The sequence below is a fragment of the Pteropus medius genome, unplaced genomic scaffold (genome assembly GCF_902729225.1).
Source record: "Pteropus medius unplaced genomic scaffold, Ma_sr-lr_union100, whole genome shotgun sequence".
NCBI lineage: Eukaryota > Metazoa > Chordata > Mammalia > Chiroptera > Pteropodidae > Pteropus > Pteropus medius.
The window spans coordinates 2,205,735-2,233,569 of record NW_024349505.1 but is presented as its reverse complement, the minus strand read 5'-3'; the positions used below and the strand labels follow the sequence as shown (position 1 = coordinate 2,233,569).

Sequence of the window (27,835 nt, the reverse complement as noted above, 5' to 3'; positions counted from 1 at the left end):
ATTAAAAGCACATAATATTTTCGCTAATTCATCCTGCAGAATATATGATTTTTGTTCCCATAAAATTAATCATATAAAAACACACTTAGTGCTTTTCAGAATACTGAAATAAAAGTTTAGCTTGTTTTTTTTATACATGTGGAAAATAAATATTTGAGATTTAATACTATAGAAAATATACAGAGAGAATGTGGCACATGGAATTATTGAAACACTTGATTTCAACAAAAAAAGAAGACAGAAAGGATGGAAGAATATTTCTCTTACTTTAAATAACTGATGTTTTAGAAGCACATATTGCACCACTTACTCATGTCAGGTAATATCAGCATGTATAGCAATAGCATTAGGAAAGTACGGAATGAAGTTTGTAGAAGTTTTCAGGGTGCTTAAACTCCTTAGTTATTATAGAAGGACTAAATCAAGTGTAATAAAGGTTTTTCGATAAAAACATTTAAAATATTATATAATTATAATTCTGTAAGGGAAGTGAAATCTATCTGTTTTTAATTACAAATTAGAAAATTTATGGTGTTATGTCTATATTCATTTCATTTTATTCCATGAATTTTAATTTTTTATAATTAATAATGTGGCATTGCTAGGCAGTCTTAAGTAACTGACTTATCTGAAGAACAAACTAAGATTGGATTAAACATGGTGGAGTGAGAGATGTCCTGAGATCTCTCCCCTTGAAACAACAATAAGCTGAACATCTAAAACTCAACAAAAACACCGAAACTGCACACCAGCACATTTGAGCGTAGGATCTGTGCATAAATGCTATCACAGGTCAGAGCCCCAGGTGTCATGCAGAGGATTGAGAAAACCAAAGAAGCTGCCTCTTGCAGTCACCAAGGGTCCCTGTAGGAGGACAAGGAGGGGAGAAGGAGCAGCAAGTTCCCTGAACACCCCTGCCTGGGAGTGCTGTGAGCTCCACACAACCGGTGGTAGTGCCCAATCATCAGGGCAGAAGGCAGAGAAACCGGGATGGCAGAAAAGTGGGAAAAGCAGAGAAACAACAGTTGATTTTTATAGACCCTGGTTACAAAACTGAGGCTGAGCTGAACACCCCCATTCCCCAACCCAGAGGGCCCCTCCCCCCATACCCTCAGAGTCTGAATGCCTCAGAGCCCCAAGGAAATCTGAGCAAACACTACTAAAATTGTCACTAACCCTGACAAAAACTGAGACTGAGAGTAGTGAGCATGATTAAACATTTATAAGGAAAAAAAAAGACATTATTAACACTTTATATAAAACAGAAATCCAAAAGGCTTAGACGCCATCTAATGGAAACCAAAAGAAAAACACCTTATTTACAACAGGCTAGCGACCATTATATAATAAATCTTCTTTCCGGGGGCGGGCGGAAATAGAACACACTTTTATGAATGCCCAGGCAGAGAAATAGTTCATTAAACATCATGAACAACCAAGGTGACATGGCATCTCAGAAAGAAAGAGAAAAATCTCCAGAAAATAAGCTTACAGACATAGAAATATGCGACTTAAATGACAGGGAATTCAGGATGGTAGCTCTGAAAAAACTCAGTGAGATCTGAAATAAATCATATCAACAATTTAAGGAATTGAAAAAAGAACTAGATAAGCACAATGAGTTCTTTAGCAAGGAGAGTGAAACCCTCAAAAAGAACCTGGGAGACCTTCTGGAGATAAAGAATATACTGCAAGAGTTGAAAAATGAAATAACAAGCTTGAGAAATACAGTTGACCAAATGAAGGAAAAGATCAGTGATATCAAAGACAGAAATCTAGAAAAAAAATCAGAAAGAAGAGAGAAACCAAAGAATGAAAAATAATGAAAGAGAAATACAAGAACTAGCTGATATCATCAGGAGAGGAAACAGGATAATGGGAATTCTCGAAGGGGAGAAAAAGGAACAGAGATTAGAAAGCATTTTCAGACAAATAGTTGATGAGAATTTCTCAAATCTAAGGAATGAGCTGGAGCTTGGAATTCAAGAAGCCAATAGAACACCCAATTATCTCAACCCAAAAAGATCTTCACCAAGACGTATTGTATTAAAATTATCAAAAAATCAATGACAAAGACAGAATTCTCAGGGCAGCTAGGGAAAAGACAGTAACCTATAAAAGAAAACCCATTAGATTGTTGAAAACCCATTAGATTATCATCAGACTTGTCAGCACAAACCTTACAAACCAGAAAGAAGTGGAATTAAATATTCAAACTATTAAATGAAAGGAACTGCCAACCAAGAATAATGTATCCAGCTAAGCTGTCTTTTAGATCTAAAGGAGAAATGAAGAACTTTCCAGACATACAAAAATTGAGAATTCTTCACTATGAGGCCTACACTATAAGAAATACTGAAAGGAGTCAGTTCACCTAAAACAAAATGACACATACACAAAAAAATACATAATTAGGAGTAAGGTGACTAGCAGGCTGATAAAAACAGAGGAGTCCAACCCTTACTAGGAACAGGGCATTATAAGCTTAAGAAGAGATTTGCTATAACAAGATAGTAATGTACCTTCAGCATACATAGGGACAAAATGACACAACAATGACTGAAAAGGGGAGGATTCAAAGATCGAAATTATCAAAGGGGAATGGAGATAACGCACGTGCAGAAGAAAAGGGACTACTGTATATAACTACCCTTTACGTATACATAATGGTAACCACATGCCAAAGATTCAGAACTGAAATATATAACATAAAAGAAGAAGGACCATAGGGAAAACCCACAAAAACCAACCAAAATAAAGAAAACAGAAACACAAGGACAAGGAAGCAATGGAAACACCAAGCTACCAGAAAGCAAAATATAAAATGACTATAAGAAGACTCATTTTTCAATAATCACTCCAAATGTAAATAGATTGAAATCACCGATAAAAAGACACAGAGTTGCAGACTAGATCAAAAAACAAATCTCAACCATATGCGGCCTCCAGGAGACACATCTCAGTTCCAAAGACAAATATAGACTCAAAGTGAAAGGGTGGAAAATGATATTTCAAGCAAATGGCATTCAGAGAAAAGCAGGAGTAGCAGTACTAATATTGGATGAAATAGACTTCAAAAAAAAAAAATGTAAAGACAGACACTGAAGGACACTTCATAATGATAAAGGGAATCATGAACCAAGAAGACATAACACTTATTAATATCTATGCTCCCAAATATGTAAAGCAATTACTAACAGAACAAAACGGAGAAACAGACCAAAATACTCTCATAGTAGGGGACCTAAATACCCCACTCTCAGATATGGACAAATCATCCAAACAGAAAATCAATAAGGAAATAACATCCTTAAATGACACATTAGACCAACTAGACATAATTAAATTTACAGAGCCTTCTATCCAAAAACAACTGCTTATACAGACTACTCCAGTGTACATGGATCATTCTGAAGGATTGACTACATACTGGGACACAGAGATATCCTCAACAATTATAAGAAAGTTGAAGTCATACCAACCATATTCTCTGATCATAATGCTTTGAAACTAGATATCAACTGTAAAAAGAAAGCGGGAAGAACCGCAAATACATGGAGATTAAACAACGTACCACTGAAGAACAACTGGGTCAGAGAAGAAATAAAAAGGGAGATCAAGAGATATATAGAAATGAATGATAATAATAGTACAACATATCAAAACTTTTAGGACATGGCAAAAGTGGACATAAGAGGAAAGTTCATATCATTACAAGCCTGTCTCCAAAAGCAAGACCAGCCCAAATAAACAACTTAACATTTCAACTTAAAAACTAGAAAAGGAAGAACAAATGAAGCCTAAAGTCAGTAGAAGGAAAGAAATCATCAAAATTAGAGCAGAAATAAATGAAATTGGAAAAAAAAAAAAGAAAAATAAATGCAACAAAGAGCTGGTTCTTTGAAAAGTTTAATAAAATTGATAAACCCCTGGCTAGACTCACTAAAGAAAAAAGAGAAAGGACACAAATAAGCAAAATCAGGGATGAAAGACGGGAAATTACAACTGATATCACAGAAAAACAAAAGGTCATACAAGAATACTATGAAAAAAGTATATAATACTGAATTCAATAACTTAGAAGAAATGGACCGATACTTAGAAAAATACAACCTTCCAAAACTGAATCAAGAAGAACCGGAAAATTAAAATTGATCGGCAGTATGGAAATTGAAACAATCATCAAAAAACTATCAAAAAGTAAAAGTCCAGAACAAGAAGGCTTCACCAGTGAATTCTACCCAACATTTAAAGAAAATTTAATACCTATTCTTCTGAAACTCTTCCAAAAAATTGAAGAGAAGGCAGTACTTCCCAACTCATTTTATGAGGCCAATATTACTCTGATACCAACACCTGGTAAAGATACCACAAAGAAATAAAACTACAGACCAATATTTCTCATGAACACAGATGCAAAAATCCTAAATAAGGTATTAGTGAACCGAATACAGCAACATACTAAAAAGATTATACACCTCGATCAAGTGGGCTTTATCCTGGGGGCACAGGAATGGTTCAACATACATAAATCAATTAATGTGATACACCATATAAACAAATTAAAAAATAAGAATCATATGATCATATCGATAGATGCAGGAAAAGCCTTCGACAAGATACAGCATCCATTTATGATCAAAACACTTAACAAAATCGGTATAGAAGGAAAGTACCTTAATATAATAAAAGCCATATGTTACAGGCCTTTTGTCAACATTATACTTAATGGTGAAAAACTAAAATGCTTCTCTCTAAGATCAGGAACAAGGCAAGCCTGTCCACTACCACCACTGTTATTAATATAACATCGGAGGTCCTAGTTAGTGCAATCAGATAAGGGAAAGATATAAAAGGCATCCAAATAGGAAACGAAGAATTTAAACTGTCACTAGTTGTGGATGACATGATTCTCTATATAGAAAACCCTAAAGACTTCAGAAGAACACTACTAGAAACAATAAGCAAATACAGTAATTTTCTGGATTCAAAATCAACGTTCAAAAATCCTTAGCGTTCCTATACTCTAATAATGAAGTATCAGAAAAAGAAGTGGAAAAAATAAGTCCTTTTGCAATTGCAACAAAAAGAATAAAATACCTAGGAATAAATCGAACAAAACATGTGAAGGACATATATAAGGAAAACCATAAGACCCTCTTAAAAGAAATGGAAAGAGATACAAAGAAAGATATTCTGTGTTCTTGGATTGGAAGAATCAAGATAGTTAAAATGACCACATTACCTAAAGCATTATACAGATTTAATGTAATCCCCATCAAAATCTTATCGGCTTTTTTTTTTTTTTTTTAAAGAATTAGAACAAAAAATCATCAGATTGGTATGGAAGCACAAATGATCCCAAATTGCCAAAGCCATCCTGAGGAAAAAAAAAATACGAGGCTGGAGGCATCACTGTATCTGCCTTCAAATTAAACTACAAAGTGACAGTAATCAAAATGGAATGGTATTGGCAGAAAAATAGACACACGGACCAGTTGAATAGAAGCAAGAGTCCAGAAGTAAACTCATATTTATATGGACTAATAATATTTGACAAAAAAAGTAAAAAACATACAGTGGAGAGAGAAAAGCCTCTTTAATAAATGGTGCTGGGAAAACTGGAAAGCCACCTGCAAAAGAATGAAACTACACTGTTGTCTATCACCACACACCAAAAATAACTCAAAATGGGTTAAGGACCTGAATATAAGACCTGAAACAATAAAATGCAACGAAGAAAACAGAGGAATGAAACTCAAGTACGTCGGACTTGAAGAGGATTTTACGAATTTGATCTTAAAGGCAAAGGAAGTAAAAGCTAAAATAAATAAATGGGACTACATTAACCAAAAACCTTCTGCTCAGCAAAAGAAACCATCAACAAGGTAAAGAGACAACCATCCGAATGGGAAAATATATTTGCAAGCAATACCTCTGATAAGGGCCTAATATCCAAAATATACAAAGAACTCATACAACCTAATAACAGCAAAAAAACAAATGATCCAATCAAAAAATGGGCAGAGGACCTGAACAGACGCTTCTCCCTAGAGGACATACAAATGGCTAACAAACATATAAAAGATGCTCAACATTGCTAGCTATTAGAAAAATGCAAATCAAAGACACAATGAGATACTATCTCACACCTGTTAGAAAGGCTATAATCTACAGGACAAGTAATAACAAATGTTGGAGAGGATGTGGAGAAATAGGAACACTCATACACTTCTGGTGGGACTGCAAATTGGTACAGCCACTATGGAAAGCGGTATAGAGGTTCCTTTAAAACCTAAGAATTGACCTACCGTATCCAGCAATTCCTCTACTGGGTATTTACCCCAAAGACTTGAAAACCCATATCTGAAAAGATATTTTTACACCGATGTTCATAAGCAGCATTATTCACAGTGGCCGGGACATGGAAGCAACTGAAGTGTCCTACGATAGATGAGTGGCTAAAGAAGCTGTGGTACATATATACAATGGAATGTTACTCAGCCATAAGAAGAGGTGAAATACTGCCATTTGTGACAACCTGGATGGACCTTGAGATAATCATGCTAAGCGAAATCAGCCAGACAGAAAAAGTTGAAAATCATATGATATCACTTATATGTGGGATATAAACCTAAAAGCAACAAATGAACAAGACAAACAAACAGGGGCTCCTGGACATGGACAATGGACTAGTGGTTATTAGAAGGGAGGGGGTATGGGGAAGGAGCAAAAAAGTAACAAAATGAAATGTTAAAAATAAGTAAATAAATAAATAAAATGTTAAAAATGAAATACTAAGATTTGTCTGATTGCACATATCTTCTTATGCTTTCTATATTAGTATCTAGTTCTATGATTTAGCACTTAATGTAATGTCAAATACAATATAAATATATGCATATAATCTAATGTAGCTAAATATACATTTATATTAAATAATTAAGATAAAATTATATACTGTAAAAGCATTCATAATTAATTGTAATCATTACATTTGTGATAATACAAGTGAATTTTTAGCTTTACTCCAACTGAAGAACAACTAGAACTTTGTGATGACTTTTAGGGTAAGTGTGTCATTTTTTCATTGTCACAGATAAAGCACAGGAGTTGGAATAATCTGCCAAGAAAGATTATTTAGGGTGACTCCAAAATCTCAAAAGTACACACATCTATGGGTTGTCTCTGCTTGGAGTTCCTTTATTCTTGTCATTCTTGTCATTCTTTGCTAGCTTCTAAAACTGATTTCTGCATAGTACTTCAGGTATCTGGAGTTACCAGTTTAAGCTTCCCAAAACTGAAAGTAGAGAAGTTTTAAAAATTAGCATTATACAGATATTTAAAAATGTCATTATTAAGAGCTGAATTAGAGTGTATGGGTTTAAAGGACTCAGGATTCAGTAATTCTTAACATTCTCACTAAATACAGGCAAAAGTCTCAGGGATACTGCTCTGCCTTGCTTAGCACTAGATTTTCAGATTCAAAAAGTATTCAGAGAATTTTATTTAAACCATCACTAATGTGCATAGTCATTTAAGGTATCTTTTAAAGACCACAAAAACGACCACCTTCTTTTAATTCTGAGACAGAGTAAATTGCAAAAATAGTTATATTCTTTACATAAATGTGAATGGAAATGTAACTGATTGCATGCTAAGAAGACATACTCCTCTCAGGTAGTTCAAAATTTCTATGTAGTTAGGACTATAAAGGAGTATGGGTCAAATCTTGGTAGAATGGGAACCAGCTCCAATTTGAAACGTCCAGAAATTATTCTCCCAAAGTAAATGTCTATAGATTCTTTAAGAAAGTGGGTGGAGGAAGTTCTCAATTTTGCAGTGACCATTTTTTAGTACATAATTAACCTGACAAGAATAAACTCCTATTTCTAGGATTGTCAATTTGACACATTTCATAAACACAGTGTTCTATTTAAAACTGGCACATATAGATTTTGCTCCTGCTTATGCCAAAATTCTACAGTAATAGCATACTTAGAAATATAAAGTAGAAATATTTCCACTAATTTCTAGGCCTAAAAAAGAGGCATTTCTTGATGAAAAATGAACAGCAGGATTGTACTCTATATTTAGTCAGAAATTGAAATGTACCTAGTATAGTTTAGTCTTGTAATACATATTTACCAAGCAATTTCTACAAGCAAGAGCATCTTCTGTGTACTCGCTCCTGAAAGATAAAGAAGATAGCCGCTTTCCCCACAAGAAATTAAGTCTGGTGCAGGAGACAAATTAACAATAATAGCAAAACCAATTACCACGTAGAAAAGTAAATCCTTTAATAGAGTTAGTGGTCAGTGCTATAACCACAGAGAAAACATCTACTACTTTCTCTTGGATGGGAAGAGAGCAGTGATAGGAGGATATTTTAGAAAAATACTTCATTTAAAATAGGAATTTTAGATTTTTTGAAATACTGTGAAGAATGGGCAACGCAAGATAGTTGAGAAGCATCTAAAATACACACGGGCATGGGAAAGTGTGACCCATTTGAGAGACAAGTATTTCAGTATGAGAGAAGTAGATGGCACATATTCTGAGTTGGCTACAGGTCAGGCAGAAGAGGAAGAAGGTGAGACTCAGATCAAGGAAAGGTTTTTCACTTTTCTCAAGAGGTTGCCATAAATGTTGTCTCAATCAAATAACAACTAGAAATCATAGTAGTGAAAGTATATAATATAAAAATTCAACCTAGTACTTGTTATTACTGTTCTGTATTACCTTTCTGCCTGCCATCTTCTGAATCTAGGAAAGCTTTTGTTTTCTGAGATATAACCTCTGCAGGAAATCTGAATCTCGGGGATGGTAGCATTTTTTGTTTTTACAAATTTATTTATTAGTTATGCATACATCTACAAAAACAAAGTAAAGAGGAGAGAGAAAAAATGTCCTTTAAATGACAGCTTCCCTAGGGAACGTGACAAGCTCATGGTTAGTAAATAAATTATGTTTATATATTTGCATGTTCATGTCAGTTTTGTTACTGTATTTGGGCTGGCACTTGGGGGTTCACAGCTTTCAATTTATTACAGTAACTGTATATGTAAGAGTATAAAACCCAAGAAAGAAGAATGTCCCAAGTGGTATGCTAAAACAGTATTTTGAGACAAGAAAAAGCTTTTATCTGCTTCTTTGACTGCTTTCAATGGAAAATAAAAAAATTTAGAAACCCTTTAAATGAATAAAATTTAATTAAAATTTATTTTTACTCTCTTGAATATAGTTTATTCTTAGAAAGAACAGGAAAGCTATATAATTAGGAAAGCCATTTTTTATGTTCTATAAATTCTTGAGTTAGGAAAAGACACACACCTATGCATACACCAATGAAACACTTCAAGATTCACCTAAGAACAAAAAACAATAGAAATCTATTTTTATCCTTAGCTATATTTTTATATTTTTAGTGCTCTGGCTATTTGGGGAAGATGTGTAACCTCACTAAATAAGTACATACTAAAATTAAAAGAGCACATTCTCTATTATCAACCAAGATATATAAGCATGTTTCGCCACAAGCACACAAGGAGATTGTCAATTAGAGCAGGTTTTGTTGTTGTTGTTGCTGTTGTTGTTTTGTTTTTCTCCATTTGTTCTTCCAGATCTCCTCTACATGCTTCTCTATCCTATCCTGTCCCTTTAGGGATTGCACCAATGGCCTTTCTTTTCTTCCAGCTCTGTTTGGGTTGAGGCTATCAGAGGTATAGATAGAAGATTGGAGAGCATAGAAAAAAGGAGAGTAGAGTATTAGTTCCCTGGTTTCCTCCCAGTCAGGTGATGGTGGTTGCCTGTATTCTACTAACGGCTGCAACTCCATCAGGCAACTCTCTTCATGTAGCTGCATCTGCTAGCATAGAAACCTTGTAGGTTAATAGCTAAATGACTCACCACTGTTTCTATCTGCAGAATATTGCACTATCCCTTTGATGGTTTCTTAAACTCTGGTAACTCTTTGGCATATTGTTCTATTATTTAAAAACAATAATAATTCATTCAAATTTAACTGTTAAATGTTCTATCTAATCCTGTGTAAACTCTGATACAGTTCATTAAAAAAGCAATATTGTAAAAGCAACTTAAACCACTATCAGTTGAATATGAATAGATAAAAAATGGTAGTCGTGGGAATAATATATAGCCATATAGAATACTGTATAGCATTAAAATGAATGAAGTATATCTATATAGATCAACATGGATGAATCACAGCCTCACAATGTTGAAGAGAAAAAGTAAATTGCAGTGTTGATAGAGCATAATAATATTTATGTAAATTGAATAAAAGCAAACAAACTGATACTACGTGGCATTAAAGTACATGTCTTTATAAAAAGTGAATTGAAAGAACACACATCAACTCATGATAGTAAATATCTTTGAAGGGGAATTGCAGGTGGTTGGTAAAGGGGAATATGTGTCAATTTTACTTACAGAATTATAAAAAAAGAAAAGAAAAATTTATGCACAAAGAAAACTAATATAATTAGAAACAATAGCAATTACTTTTTCTGGTGATGGCAAGAGATGTGTTTCTTGTATTAGTTTTTGTACTTTTATGTTTTTAAAAATCTCAAAAATAACCTGTTTTGAATATGTTCACATCAAAGTGGCAAGAATGTAAAAGCTGCTCAACAATTTGTAACTATTACTTGTATTGTTATTCTAAAATTAATTATTATATCACTTTTCTGTACATTTCCTAATTTCTTGGCTATACTTATTATTACTGATACATTTATGTTACTTATATACTTAAATTATTTTTTATATATTTATATTCAAAGGACATCTTTTAATATTCACAGCTCTGGTTCTTATTCTCCTATATCCCTAGGCTAGCCTTTCTGCATTCCTCTTCTTGGCATACCCTTTCTGTTAAGAGGTTTCTTATAGATTGTTTTATTTTTAATTCACCTTTAAGCTTCAGGGTTGGCCATATATTTAAGAACAAAACTATTATTGTCAAAAATTTAATCTCTTTTACTTGCCTACCTTGATGTTTTTAAACTGTGTTTGTCTAACCAGAATTACACTGATTCTCAAAATGATGGAGTGACGGGAAGTTACATATACATTCAAGACTTATCTGTTGTTTCTCTGTCTGACCTTTCCCATCTCATGAGCTCTGACAGGCAGTTAATTGACTTGCCCTTGATTTTTAAGAAAGAGATATAGATGAATCAATTTTTTTCCTAGCAATTCACAATCTCATTTGAATATAATATGAGGGTTTTTTTTTTTTTGACAAATAAAGATCACTGTATGGTGTCCCAGTCACCTAGTATTATGTCTAACACATGATGAGAACTAAATAAATATTGACAAATGAATAATGTTTAAATGAATAAATTACACAAAAGATTTTAATGACTTTAAGGAGTTAAAATGTAAACATTTCTATACATAAATGGTATCTTTGTTTACACACACTGGACAGACTCAGTAAGTTGGAAATTTGTATGTTGGAGTTTTATTGGGAAATGTCTTGAGTAGCCTCTGGTCATGTTCTCTGCTGTCCTGGAAAAATCCCATTTGATGTGCTTTATGTAATCGTAAAAGATGGTGCTGACACAGAGACAAGACTCAGAGAGATAATGAGACTTCAGAGAGTATCCAAATTCTCCATTTTCCCCAAGTGACAGATTCTATACAGTTCTTTCACAATTTGTTACATAAGCCAATAAATTCCCCTGATTTTTTTCTTTTTTATTCCTAAATCATTGGATTGCTATCATTTGCAATAGATATTGTCCTGTTATAAGTACTTCATATATGCCAATTGCTGGATTAAACTTTTTAACATTATCTCAATGTATCTCAATGTATAACCCAAATACTCCTATGGGAACAAAAAATAATTTATTGTTCTTCCTAGTCATTCGTTTTAGGAAACTGAAGCAAGGATATAGGAAACAATAGAGAACTGGAATGAATATGTGTGTATGTATATATACATATGTGTGTGTTTCTATGCCTGTGTACAATGCATGAACATATTTGAGATAGATGATAGATAGATACATACATAGATAGATACATTGATTGATTGATTGATGATAGATAAGTGATTAGATAGATGATAGATAGATAGATGATAGATGATAGATAAATAGATAAACATAAGAATGTAAAGAGGCAATAACTTATGGTGATTAAGAGAATGGGTTTATAACTATATTACCTGGAATAGAATTCTGTTTCCAGCACTGTAATTCCAGCAATTTATTCTTGCGGACTACTTTGAGTTTCAGTTTTCACATCCATAAATAAGGATGATAAATGTTTACTTTGTAGAGATACTGAATATTAAATAAGATAATACACATTCATCTGATATATATTGATATATACCAACATTTAATATAAATGTTACTTTTATATATTGTTTAAAAAATATATATACTTAGAAAAATTGCAGTGCATAAGACACAAGGAATACAAATGGATTATCCAGAGCTATTAATGTTAATAATAATTGTAATCATAATAATAACAACTACCACTGTCTGAGCTCTTATTATGTGCCACGTGTATGTTAAGTACAACTGACTTACTATATGACTGAACCACACAAACCATACATAGGTGCCAGCTCTATGGCCCTTCGAATGGAACTGAGTTTCTCCAATGAAGTAACATTATTTTTTTAAATAACACTTTATTTAAATTTAAATATTTATAGTTTAAAACAATTTTAATTAAAATAACATTTAAAAGAACAATATTAACTTTTAGAAACATTATATGTGGTCTTAACTCATTTCATTAACTTTAAAATACAGGTTTTTTTCAATATTTCAGAAGTCTGTATCTCATGAAAAGCACATATTCTGTATGTATACATGACAATTTTGCTTTTAAACATGTTTTTCGAAAAAATGTATAAATATTTCGATATATAAAAACACATAGCTTCATATATAAAGTTATATATACATTCATATGTTTACCTCCAAATCCATGTACATACCCCCACTGAAGCTCTGAACACTGTTTCCAGAAAAGATTTTCTCCATTGTACAAAGAAAGAATAGAAGTTAATATTGTGTATTGTTCTCCATGACTCTCAGGTGAGATATGAGCTACTGCTCATTTTGCCAGGCGTTACAGTTGAGAACTTCTGAACACATTTAAGAGGAAGAAAACTGAGCTTGTTTTCTTCTTCTTTTTCTTTCTTCTTTCTTTTACTTCTTTTCTTTTCTATTATTTTCTTTCCTTTTTTCTTTCTCCTTCTTTTTCCTTTTTCCTTTTTTTAAATTTCTTCTCTCCCTCTCTCTCTCCTCTCTCAACTGCCTCATAATTGACAAAGTATTGATTTCATATTGTGTTTAGACTGCACTGTCACTGAGGTCTGGAAAAAGTTGAAGATGAAAGGGTAGAAAAAGTTGAGGAAGGGAAAGACAGTGCCAGATTCTGCCCTTTATCACTGTATACCTCATAATTTAGAAAAGAATCTCAAGTCTAATAATTAATGTGCTTAAATAATTGATTTTCCCTATGTATAGTATTTCAAATGGACAAAGCTTGACATCAATATTAGAATTTGAATTTTAAAAATCGTTTCAATCACAGATTTTTATCAATATTATGAAATATCTTCAAATTATGTTACAAATATGAAGAAGAGAAAGCAGTTAAAATTTGCCATTTAGAACAGTTTTGCTTATTGTTCAAGTCAACTAAGTTTATTTCAGCATGTCTTCTTTAAACATTCTTTAAACAAGTGATCAATGCACTGTAAGTTATAGATATATTAGAACAGTTCCCTAATTGAGTAAGACTATTACTCTAATATGTTCATTTTTGTGACACTAAAGAATAAAGACTAAAGGAAATTATACAACAAGATTCCTTTTAAAACACTTATCAACACTTATGGCCATCATCAAAAAGATGATAGATAGATAATAAATACTAGTGTGGATGTGGGAAAAAGCCCTGCATTCTCAGAATTTTGAATGTAATATTGTGCTTTGCAGTTAAATACATTCCAGAAAGTTTGTCCCAGAAACAATATTACCAACAAACAAAATGACAACAAAAAGGATTCTGAGATAAAAGCATATGGATTTCTGAGACTTATACTACACCGTGGCTAAACATGCTGTAAAGTTTGCTAATGAAAGATTTGGTTAAAGATGTAATCCAGTCTCTGAGTAAATTGCTATCATAATAAGGGTTAAACAAAAGCAGAACAAAAGTTTATAGAACAAGTCCAAGTCACTAGTGCAGTTAATTTATTTTTTTGGAGTCCATTTCTCAATATCGATTTGTGATCTAGGCAGTACTTTGCCAGGAGCTAGAGTTATTTGCAGTTGAAAGCATTTGCTTGGTTCTGTTTATTTCATTGGGGAGCTCGTCTATATACAATCACTGCCTGAAAAAAAAGTTGGAAAATCATGTGAAAAGTGAAGAAGCTTGGTAGCAGTGGGGATTAATATCAATTTTCTATCTGGAGGGATTGCATTCACCTTAATATGCATATGCAATGACCTTGGTATCCTATTTTTACTATTGGTTGGATGTAGCAAACTCATTCTATCAGTATTAATAATTTCCATGTCTTCAGCAAGAGAGCCTAGTGTCTTTATAGTAATGGTCTTGCTATATTCTGCCAGAATATAGAATGCAAATATCAACCAAAAAGGAAGCAGGCAAAGAATCAGGCAGTATTTTCCACATCTGTGTCAGAATATACAATGAATCTGCTCGCGTTTATGCCTAGTTGACATTTCAATACAGGGGTAATTAGGACGTAATATTGTTATGCACTTGTTTGCTTATATGTCTAAATTCTCTAATATTCTGAGAGGTCTTTGAAGAAGAGTACTATACCTTATTTCTCTGTATAATTCTCCATCAGACATATTTTCTATCACCTAATACTCAAAACTCATTTGTTAAAAAGGTAAATAAACCAATGAGAACATTACATTTTTATTGGACTAATAAGTAATTGGGAATATTTGACAAACACTGAAAAATGTATTTTTTAAAAGGCTTGAAGCCTTTGTCAATGCCAGTTCCAATTCTCTTGCCAAACAAAAAAAAAATTTCTCTAAAAATAGTTTCTCATCTTTTCATAAAAGTATTTTCCAAATGAATTCTATTAATTTAAACCTATTAAAAATTCTGTATATATTTATTCAATCATTTAGTTTGTTCTTGGTCAAAATTAATGAGCATCCCTCTGGAATTCTGAAAGTAGAGAAGCATGAATTAGGTTGAATTGTAATTGATAGAAAATTCAGAATATATGAATATATTGGTGGTATTATAAATATAAAAATATCAATATTGCAACTTTATTTTCCCTCAAATAAACTTGGAGTGTTTCACACATAGAAATGGACACAGAAGTATATGAATAATAAGCAGATACTGAGAGTAAAAATATTTATTTGTGAACTACAGAACTACCAAAACTGCAATATGTGTTGTAAATTTATTTTGGTTTCATATGAACAGCTAGAATATTACAAGATATTTATTGCTAAAAGAGAAAAATTTAAAAAGCAAAGCCACAGGTCAAATAATTTAGTATTTCAGAGTAGGTGGCTCACTCAAAAAAGGCAGTTCTTAATAAAAAGTTAAGGTGTTTTTGTTTTGTTTTGTTTTTCTGTAGAGCAAATTAAGAGAAACAGTCTGGAGATTTGATACATTTGATTCTATTTACTCAAAGTTATCTGAGATATTACCAGTACTTTACGTCGGTTATAACTACTTGATTACAAGATTGTTTTTCAACATTTTTACAAATGAGTATTCATTATATCAAAACTATACTACTTTTTATTCTCATAGGAGTGATTTCTCTTATAGGAGAGAATATATATGTGTATATCAGGATCCTCTTCTATATCAGGAATAGTTGTAATCTACCTGAAATGCATTTTTCTTTGTATTTGGAAATTGCCAATAATATAAAAAGTATTTTTTATTAACTGGCGAGTTTTATGCCAGTCTGAAAAATGAAAGCTATTTCTATAAAAGTTTTAGATATGGAACATTCTACTCAAGTTGAAATTTAGTATTATAGAGCTACAAGAGAAGTATTAAACCATGATATCAATGAATTAATTTACAGTGACAATTATAATGATCAAATAGGCTACTCATGTTTAGGGTCGATTTTTTCTTTTTTTTTTTTGATCAACAAATCTAGTGAGAAGTCAGATATTCAAAAGGGTATTTGGTTAAGCATGAACTCTAAGCAAAGGGCACTAGTACATTTATCTGAATGGTTGATTACATCAAGCTAAGGTAACAAAATGTATTCATCTCTATTATACTAACACCTGTGCTAATAAGACCAAGGCTTTAGTGGGCCAAGCTATTCACACTCAGATAGTGCTATAAGAACATAACCAATGTCTTTGTTCTAATTATAGATTACATGTGGACTACTCATTTTCATTTAATTCTCTCTTTCCCTATATAAGAAACAAGATAACTTTCTGGGATAAATTTTTTTCTTAGTTATGAGAGACAGCATTTAGTTACTCTTCTCTGAGTTAATACCATCTTTCTTTACCTGGAATTTGTGCAGCAATCTCTTGGATGATCTTTCCATTATAAATGAGACTATAACTGGTAATGGCTAAAAATTCTAGCTCTGAAATAAAATTGTCTTGGTTTAAAGTTATGGGATCTTAGATAAAATAGTGATCATAAAACAATTCATTTAAGGAGAATATGTCTAGGACATAGAAAGTGCTCAAATGGTTATGTATTTTTTTTCACAACTGTGAATATAGAGAGAATATGGGTTTTGGAATCAAATAGATATTTCATTCAATTAGCAAATATATATTTGAGAGACTTCATGTATTATTTGAGAAATAAAGTAATAGGCAAAAACAGCGAGATTTGAAAAACATTTCAGAGGGTTTCCTAAATTTCCTTATTCACAGGTAGTTTACTCTAAGATTACTAAAAGGAAAAGGAAAAAGAAGCAGATTTATTTTTACCTTTTTTCTACTCCCACTCTACAAGCCAGAGTTTGAAAAATAACAGTGGATGAGAGAGACACCTCTGCACTCTTGAGCTATTATGTGGACAGCAGAGGTAATCTTTATAATACCTCTTCATGGAGCATTAGTCACCTTAGGGTGGCTGCTTGAAATGTTAACGTATTCAGTTGTGAATGCTTATGGCATGAAGAATTGACACACATAGGTCCCAGGGCTCTTCAGCCCAGACTGAGAATCCACTCCTCATCCAGCTTCTCTCTTCTCCAGAAACTCTGCCTTAATATGTTTAGCCAATTCAGCTCAGGCTGTCTTCAATTGTTTAGAAACACTTATAATAATAATAGTACATCTTTATATATAATGTTTTCACAATATTTTCACTCTAAAGGTCAGTTCTCAAATAAAAAAGTGTTCTTAATGGGTAAAGAGAATGCATATTTTTCTCGAAATGTATTTTAGGCAAGGAGATGAAATGGTCATCAATTTGCTTGCTTCTCAAGTTGCTTGAAGAGCGGCCTCATCTCATCCATTTCTTGATACTCTTTAGAGAAATATTACTATAATCTGTTTAGAGATCTGATTCTGACTTTGCCTCAGGAGAAATCATTATGTCACATCCGGTTGATGCTGACCCCCTCAGAGAACACCAAAGGGAAAGACATAGTGTGTTCAGGAGAGTTGTCAGTTCTGCTTACAATGAAAGTCCTTGCCTATCAAAAGGCCCAAAGCACAGTTCAGGTAGTATTATCTTCTTTCCCTACTTAAGGCTTTGAAGGAACCAAGTTTCTACCTTTAGAAAAGACTCTTAATAGGGAAAATAAGAGAAATCTTATTTCTCCTGATTTAATTCTCAAAATATATTTCAACTCAAGAAATAAACTTTTAAAAAGTTACTTGTTATTTAACATGTATAATCAAAATGGGATTTACCCTCTTTAATGAAGAAAAATGCCTGACAAAAAGCTAAGATTGTATATGTGAGTAAATTGAACATGTATATCTCAGCTAATGAGTTCTGAAATGTGAAAGTGAAACAGAGAGGCCATAAACAATTATCATAAATTTAGTAATATTTATAAGATAGCTTCTTAAATCCATCTATTAAATATTTGCTGTGCTTGGTAATTGGATAGTTTAGAAAAAATTAAAAAGTTGAGTTAAATATGGAGAGTGGAGATGGTCAAGTAATTTTAAAATTAACAATATCTCTCCTAAAACCGGTTCACCCTGGAAACTCTGATAGAAATTCTAAGCTGCAGGTAGGCAATATGATCTAAAGCACATTTAAATTTAATATCGTAGAACAAGTTCTTTTATGCCCTTAGTAAGAATTGAAGTGACAGGTATAAAGTGTTTTAGCTATTAGAATTTCATGAATGACATTCCAAATTGTAAAATATTGTGTTTTATTTTGATCAGATTTGTGTTTCATCTTTAAAAAAAGACTTGTTCCAAAAAGCTTTCTAGTAAAAATTAAATGAAGAGTTATATAAATTGAAACCCAGTCACTTTTCTAATAGACTCTTGTCAGAGCTTCTTTTTTAAATCTCATCCACTCTCTCTGTATTATATGTATTTAAACATGAAAATCAACTATAAATTTAACTTAAAAATCCTTATTTTAAACTATCTTTTTTCTCTGTTTCTTCATAGAACTGAGACCATGACTTAATAGGAATTAGAGTAAATGAGTTAGATTGTGGATAAGAATATGAAAGAGAATTTGAATTGTAAATGAATAAAAATCATTGATTGTATTATTTTTCTGTTGCTGCATAACCAATTACTACAAAATTTGCAACTTAAAACAATTGTGGACCCTTAGAAGGAAGAGTCACTTGATGTAAATCCATAGAAGGAATTTATCAGCTGAGGTGGATTCCCCATGGTCGACTGAAGGCCCAAATTTTATGAGCAATGATGAGTCTAGCAGCCATTTGCTGATGGCTCCTCAGGTACTCTTTCTATGAGGAAGCACCTTAGACTGAACTCTCACCTTTCTGTATTGTGCCTTGCTTATTTAGGGTGTCTGAGTCAACCACTGCAGGGAAACCCTGATTTCATCTTTTACCAACTGACTGAGATCTGCCCCATTCAATCAGAACTGCACAATTTTAATACCCCATTCACATAAAATGGACCTAACTGAGAACATGGACAGGGAGTTTATAAAAGGCAGCCTCTCCTTTGTCTACACGAAACATAATTTAGGTTGCTACCTGAATTTGTGCCTCCTGGGCTGCAGCTCCTTTTCTACTCAAATGAATAATTATTATTCTTTATTACAGTTTAAAATTAATTTTAGTTTATATGACAAAATATATTATCTCACAGTTTCTGTCATTCTGAAATCAGAGCACAATTTAGCTGGTTCATTTCTCACCAAGCTGAAATGAAACTGTTGGCATGAGAAACTATGACCTCCTTTCTCATCTGAAGTTTGAGGTCCTTTAGTCTGTTGGCAAAATTTAGTTCCCTGTGGCTGCAGGGCTGAGTTCTTCATTTTCTTGCTGGCTATCAGGCAGAATGGCTCTTACCTCCTAGATGCTGCCCTCAGATACCACCTAGCCATGTGGCCCTCTCACAACATGACTGATTACTTCTTCAAAGTCAGAAGGACAGTCTTATCCTAGGAGGCTATGATAAAGTCTGATACAATGTAAAGTAATCACTACCCATCACCTCTGACTACCCATCACCTCTGTCATTTAATGTAATTTAATCTTTTGATTAGTAATTTCATCATATGTATAGGTCCTAGCCACATTCAAAAGGAGGTCATGTACATCAGGGAGTGGAATTCTTTGAGACTATCTGAAGATTCTGCCTACCATGGTAACTAACTACAAGTCTAAAGTGACTTATCCCCAATTATAAAATTCCAGAGCTCTAAAAATTGAAAATTTTCGAACTCATTTGATAACAAAATTTGAGCAGAACTGACAAGTAATTTATAGAATTTATTAACCCACTTAGTACAAATACGCGTGTATTGACAAAATATTAATATGCCTGAATTAAAGTATATTATGTGTACACTGTTATATAAATATATATTATTAAGTATATTATGGAACACCTCACTGGGGGGTGTTCATTAATATACCTACTGTGTTTAGTATTACCTTTCTAAAATCTAAGAAAAACTTTTAGTTTGGACCAATATATTAAATTTCTCTGAAAAGGAACTCATTGGGAAAGAGAATAAATCAAGGATATAAACCTTAGGTTAAACTCAGCATTTGCTGAATTAAATGACCTTCATCAGGATAAGGGTGAGAAAAGGTAAAGAGAAGAACAATAGTGTTTGTTTATACTTCAACTCAGAATTTACTGGTTCCAATTCATTGGTGATACCTTTGAAAAACAAGGCAATGTCAATAGTTAGAAATGTATATTATATAAAAAGGTGAGGGAAAATATTTCTCTTATTAATTTGTTAAAGTTTTTCAATGAATGAACTCATAAAGAGATATATTAAATTTGTCCTACTAAACTTTAGAACAAAGAAAAATTGTCTTTTTTTATTTTCTCAAGATATATGGTGTGTTAAGAGCAAGACTTTTTTTTTTTTAATAAGCTATTTTTATCTCACTTTCCTTCCTTAGGCAAAATATCTAGCTCTCAAGGGCAAAACCTGTTTCACTTAAGAGTCCAATTTATACATCCAGATTTTGAGTCAACTCATAAAAATTTTATGTGCTTACAGTTTTTTTCCTTTCCCCTAGCTTTCAACCTTAAATCAGTAAGCAGTTATATTTACTGAAGGAATTACCATATTTTAAAGGAACAAATGTGTATTTTGGTAACAATAGCTAGGAAAACAAGAGTCCTCAATCTGTATCTATAGATGCTAAATGTAAACATATGAGAAGAAAAAAAAATGCTTATAGCCAAGAAAGAAATGTAAATTGGACTGTCACCAAACTCTGTCTACTCTGAAATGTCTTATAATTTACATGTAGTATATGTGAATTTACAAGCAACACATAATGTGTACTTGAAAGCAATGTTTGAGTTAATTAAATGAGCTCCTACGAGAGCACAGATCGCATTAAATCTTTGCTGTAGACAGGTTGGACTTTGAGAATTTAATTCAGGATATTTGATTCCTCATAATGAACAGAGTGATCATACAGAAGTTGTCTTTTTTTTAAAATGTCATTTCTACGATGAATTGTTATGCAGCTTCTAAACTGCTAGTTAAAATGATATATCCATCTTTGTCTAAATAGTGCCAAAGCAGTCAGTCAATCAAGTCAGTTAAATCAAACTGTTATTTCCATTTAAAAAATAATAACAAATCCATCAAGTTAAGAACAAAACAAAACAAAAAGCTGTTAATGATTTTTTTTTTACTTTTCAATAGTCATTTAAATACTTCACTGTCATGTAAACAAATCAGGTAGAAGATCAAAAGGAAAGCTGGGACTTTGCTTTTCAGCCATCCCAACTCACCTAAAGAGTTGAATTCTGAGTCATTACTAGGGATTTCAGAAAGCAGTCAGTCTGGTGGAAAATAAACCTTTTTAATTTTTTCAAATTAAGATAGCATGTATCCACAGATACTAATGTATGTATTAGCATTGTTTAGTTTATGGAGCTAAAATATGTGGTAGACAAAATCTATATAGTGTTAGCATTTGGGGAATGGTAATCTCCTCTTCCTCAGAAAGCAGCTTGGTGAGTAATTCATCAGATTCTTATAATTGGCTATTGACATTGTATAGAGAACAAGGTTTGGGCAGAATTTGGTAAAGGTGGAGTTCCATTTAGGGGTTCTGATAATGTAAGAGAGACAGAGGTAGAGGCAATTAGGGGAAACAAATGGTACATGATATGATGCTAAAGGATGGTACTCAAATGTTGGAAGTTCCAATTGGATCAGATTTTCTGATAGAGATTTATTGGTGAAATTACTGGGTTGGGTGAGTAAAAATGAAGATCTTAGTTTTATATGTTAACCTGCTTATCCTTTAAGCAAATTTTCTACCTTAAATGATGTCCATTAAGGATTGAAGAGATCTGAACAACATTTTCTGCAATGCTTGTTTGGAGAAGAAAGAAATTAATTGTATCAAATAAATCTTGGAATCTGAGTTTCATTAAAAAATATCTCAAGCATTTACTTATGGACCTTAAAATAGATATTCTATAGCTTAAATATTAAATATGTAGACAAATTGAGAGGAGAGGGGAGGCCCTTTATCCCTCAGAAGATCTCCTGCATTCTTCCTTCCAGGCTAGTTGTCATCTCCTCAAGGCCCCAGGTTCACAGTCATAAAAGTACGAATCTCTTTGTAAGCAAGCAGTTAACAACACCAGTCAATCACTCTCTTACACTGATCTTGCACACTATAAAATTAATTTGATCTAGGAGCCTACTGAATTATCAGTCTTGCTTTATTCATTAATTAAAAAAATATATAACGGTTTGTCATGAGACTTCTGAATAGCCAAACGGAATAAAAAGCACAAGTATATTTGGAGTCATGAATACACTTATTTCTGTCTTCCATTCTACCTCTCTAACCTGCTATAACCTCTTCATCATTTAAAAGTGACATGTAAAATGTGAAAAAAGAGATAGATAAAAACAGTGTTGTCTGGTTAAGCTTTGGGGATATTAATTTTTATTATTTATACTATTCCCCCCTCCCAATTTCAAACAGATAGTTAGAGATTTCATATTTATTTCCTTCAAGATTTTACAGAACACAAAGTAGAAAATACTGAAAGACAAAAGCTCCTCCTATCTACAAATTTAAGGACATAGAAAAGATGATGTGAAGTGTCAGAGACAGGAGGAAAACTGTATAACTGCCCTTTTAAGCAATATTTGTGAGGAGCGAGATTCCTGAGTCTTGACAAGAAAAAAAGTTTATCAAGTTGCTAGTTTGGCTATGACCTATGCCTTGGTCTACGGACTGGAAAAGGGAGCCCGTAAAAATCTCAGAGAGTACAATTGTACAGGATGCCCAGGTAAGGTAAACCCTATGCCCAGATTTTCTCAGCCTCAGCAAAGAGTCCTGTGCTCCATAAGAGACATGAAAGACTGGAAGCCAGGAGAAACATCCGAAGTAAGAAATGACCACAATGAGCTAGAGAGCAAAGGCCCTTTCTTAGGTTTGGAGGCACCTTGTAAGCCTCTCTGATTCTCTAGAAAGCCTCCAAAATATGTAATACAACAGTTTTCTGCCATCTCAGAAGGGTAGAAGTTTAGCAACTAATTTAATTAGATTTGATTTATAGACAATTTTTTAAAGTAAATGTTTCTTGTACAATTAAGTTTGTGAACTAAAAATTACACTTTTTCAAAATAAGTCAAAGATCAAAAAGAAATATTTCAAATAAATACTGAATAAATACAGCTAGCTTGATGAAAAAAACACAAACCCCAGACAAGTAAAACTCACACAGAAAGCCTCACCAAACCCTTTTTACAATAAATAAATAAATATTCTTAATACCCACTATGAGAATTATTGGGAGTGGGGGACCTTGTAAAGGCAGAATCTTTCTATAAATATTGGAAAAAATATCTTAAGTATCACTAAAAGCATATAATGAATGTAATTAATAGTACAACATACCTGCAAAAAAGTATACTTTAATCTATGTGGAAGATTTGGAGGCTTGTGTTTTTATGGATGACCTGGGGACTGGAAGTAAGCATTGGCAGAGGCTGAATGATAATTCCATTGAACCAGTCTTCGTAGTATCCATGATTGTTCTAGAGTGTAGCAAAATTTCCTTCCATATCAGTGTAACCTGGAAAGGAATTTTGCCCCACTACTTAATACTGCCCAGTAATGATCATTTCTTTTAGAAAAATATTTTTAATTCCCTCATGTGTTTCATAGGATTTTTTAAAGCCCTGAGTTCCCTTAGAAAGAGACCTAGGGTAGTTTCTAGATATTTGATATGTTGCATGGTTATGCTGTCAATTATGACATGTTATAATAACTGGTAATACAAATGAAACATCTGTTTGATCACTCACTGACTACATTTGTTCTGTCTCACTTGACACATTGAGCAGCAGTACATGAAAAATTCAAGAAAAATTTGTAAATGTGAGTATTAGATCACTGATTTTGAAGGATGAGGTGAGTTAAGATGACTAAACCTTTTCAGAATGTATTTAAAAATACCAGCTCCTCAATTCGGCTTTGTTTCAGCACTCAAACCTGTTCAGCAATGGATCTTGTTTTTGTAAATGCACTTATATGCTTTTAAACAATGCAGAAATATAAGTTATATTTAACTATTAAAATTTTTTGAATTCTTATTTTCACTAAATACTTTTTTTAAGTGCTGAGATAAAGCTGTAAACAAAACATCAAAGCTCTCACTCTTGTAGAGTTTACATTCTTAAATATGGTGTACAAACACAAAAGAAAAGAAAATGCAGAAAATAAATGAATACTCTAAGTTGTGACAAGTAGTCTGAAGAAGAACAAAGCCAGACAAGGAGATGAGAAAGGAAGAGTTTGCCAATTTATGTAGGATGGTCAGGGAATATGACCTCTACATTAGCTCCTGAAAACCTTTTGAAGGGTTGATAATACAAAATGAAGTCAAATCCACTTTCATACAGAACAACTGAATGGAGTCAAAGGCAAAAGTCTGATCTGGATGAAAAAATATTTTATATGGAATTTCTGGACAAGCAGAGTGAACTTAAATTTTATATTTCAATTTGATCTTTATGTCTCAGACAGAGTTGATATTTTTAGCAAGCTATCAAAACTAGAGAGTTAATAATTACATACTCTTGCATCATTTTAGAAATTTAGGTTATTTACTTTTTCTGAGAATAAATATATCAAATACCATTTGCTTGTCCAAAACCCTCTTCCTTTGGGATCAGTCTTACCTTGGACATCATTCACATAATTTCTGCACGAACGTTCATTTTATATTTTGTTCCCACTCCTAGTCCTAATTGATTGACCCAGGGTGGCCAATAAGACTTATTCATGTGATTTTCAGGGTTGTGGATGGAGGATATTTGATCAGCCACTCTTTGGAGTAAAAATTGTAAACCTCATGAACTGTTAACAGGACAGTCTTTTCAACGACGTGTGCTGAAACAATTAGTGTCCATATGCAAAACTATGAATTTGATCCATGACTCATTCCACATATAAAAATTCACTCAAGATGTTTCACAGATCTATATGTAAAACCTGAAACCTATAAAACTTCTGGAAGGAAAATAAGAAAAAAATCTTTGCATCCTTGGCTTAGTCAAAGAGTTTTTAAATACAATACCAAGAGCGTGATTCAAAAAGAAAAAAAAATAACAAACTGGAATTTTTTAAATTGAGTCTCCTCTCTCAAAAATACTTTGAAGGGAGTAAAAATTCAAGCAACAGACTGAGAGAAAACATTTATGAAGCATATACATGATAAAAGATATGTCCAGAAAATATATAAATCTCTAAAAACTCAACTAGAAGAAAACAAACACCCAATATTCAAAGGAGGCTACAAAAAGTTTGAATACATTATCAAAGAAATGATACAGATGACAAACACATAAAAATATATTTAACATCATTTGTCATTAGGGAAGTATAAAATTAAAATCACAGTGAGGTCATGCTAAAAACATATTAGCATGATTAAAATTTAAAAGACTGACCATATCAAGTGTCGGTGAGGAAGTGGAGGAAATTTAACTCTCGTTGGTAAGCAATAGTATAATAGTACTATTGGAAAAGAGTTTTTGAATTTCTTAAAATGTTAAGCATACACCTAACACAGGATCCAGTGGTCTCCTAGTATTTACCTAAGAGAAAAGAAAGTATATGTTCATGTAAAGACTTGTACTTAAACATTCATAGCAGATTTATTGGTAATACTCCCAACCGGTATACTACCCAAATGTCCATTACCAAGAGAATGGATAAAGAAATTGTGGTATTTTTATACAATGGGATATCGATCTGCAATAAATAGGAATGAACTATTGATACAACAATATTGACAAATCTCAAAATAATCATATTAGGTGAAAGAAGAAACTAAAAAATATATACAGTTTGATTCTATTTATATAAACTTGAGAAAGTGCAAACTAATCTATAGTAACAGGAAGCAGAACATTTCTTGGAAATGTTGGAAGGTGGGGCCGAGGGGGAATTACAAATGGGATGAGGAAACCTTGGGGGATTATGGATATATGTTCATTCTCTTCATTGTTCTGGTGGTTTCACAGATATTTACATGTATCAAAACTTATCAAATTATACATTTTAAGTCTGTGCAGTTTATTTTGTCTGTCACACCTCAATAAATGTGTTATAAAACAGAGAAAGACTTATTATAGACTAAGTGATAGATGATGATTACCTGAATTAGGATGATGACAAGGGTCATAGAAACAAAATAATGGATTAAGAATTTATTTTTATGGTAGAGCTAGCATGACTTGTTGGAAGTAAAGGAAACATAGGGGATAAAGATAACTCCTAGGATTAAGGCTTGAGAAGCTAGGTAAATAGTTTCTCTATGTCAAAACTATTTATTGTATTCTTTGGAATTCCAAATTCTACAGAGATGCCTTAATCTTAGTTACAGTGGAAATACAACCTCAGTGAATAGAGCCTCACCCCGTAATTGCTCTCTTCCTCTTTACTTTTCGAAGGCTATATCTCATTTTGTTTTTGTCGTGTTTTCAGTATTAGTATGCCATGTAAGGTTTTATCTGAAAAATTAATTTCCCTGATAACCAGGAGACCTGAAAATCATTTCACTAACATTTTGGAAAATATATTGTTTATCCTACCATTCTTTCTTGGAAAAATGAGAAGAATAATGTGAAAATATTGGTATATTTTAGTCAGAATGGATTGATGTCCATTATTTGTCAGACTCTATTCTCATTCATTTAAGTGTATTACATTTTATTCCTATGTTCTGTTATGTAGGTAGTATCAACCCCTGTTTCTATGTAAAGGATCAGGATCTGAGAGGTTAAATCACTTGCCCAAGGTCCAACGCACACAAATAGTGGAGATGATATTTAAACCAGGTTTGATAAGAAAGTTTATGTTCTTTCCTCTACAGCAGAGGAAATTCCTTACGCCAATCATAGAAAAGTATAAACTATACTTTCTAATATGTATCTCTGCTGCATATCAGTAATGGAATTACAATAAGAACTTAGTGAAGTGTCTTATAGAGTGATCATGGTTAATTTTAAACTTCCCTGAAGTTATCAGTAATTAGTGGAAAGTGCATATGTACAGTTTTATACTTCATTGGTAACTACTTCTCAAGAATAAATGATAATTTAACAACTAGTATTGTTTTTAATATGTTTATATGTCATAGATTAAATTAGAAAGTGTTGTTTCCATTGAAGTTATTATAAACATATTTGGTGTGTATGCATATGTTTGGAATTGGGCATGTAAGTTTTGAAGGCACCTACACTTTTTTTTTTCAGGCAACTAGTATATGTACTCCAGGATCCAAGACTTTAAACCTGAGAAGTCTATTATGAGAAATACATATTTTTAATTCATAAGGAAGCAAGATATAAAGTTCAGCAGTAAAATATCATATATACAGATAGACTATCATGAAAACAATAGGCCAAATTGATTATTTGTTTACGTGTTTTTTTCTTATTTTCAGAACAGGTAATACTTTCAAGTTTATAAGCATTATTTAATTAGTTCAAATTTCAGTGGAGAGATTTCAATGGATTTATATAAATAAGTATTATCTTTCATACTTTTCTATTACTGGGGTTCACACTTCTGAACTGTATATCTATAAGCACTAAAATATTTGCTTCATTAAGCACTAAAAATATTTTAGAGAAA

The 27,835-nt window shown here is 32.5% G+C and overlaps 1 protein-coding gene across 1 annotated transcript in view; it reads left to right on the top strand.

Moving 5' to 3' along the window:
- Window positions 1–27,835, top strand: part of CNTN5 (contactin 5) — a 1,114,755-nt gene that overhangs the window by 512,063 nt on the left and 574,857 nt on the right. The window lies entirely within an intron of this gene.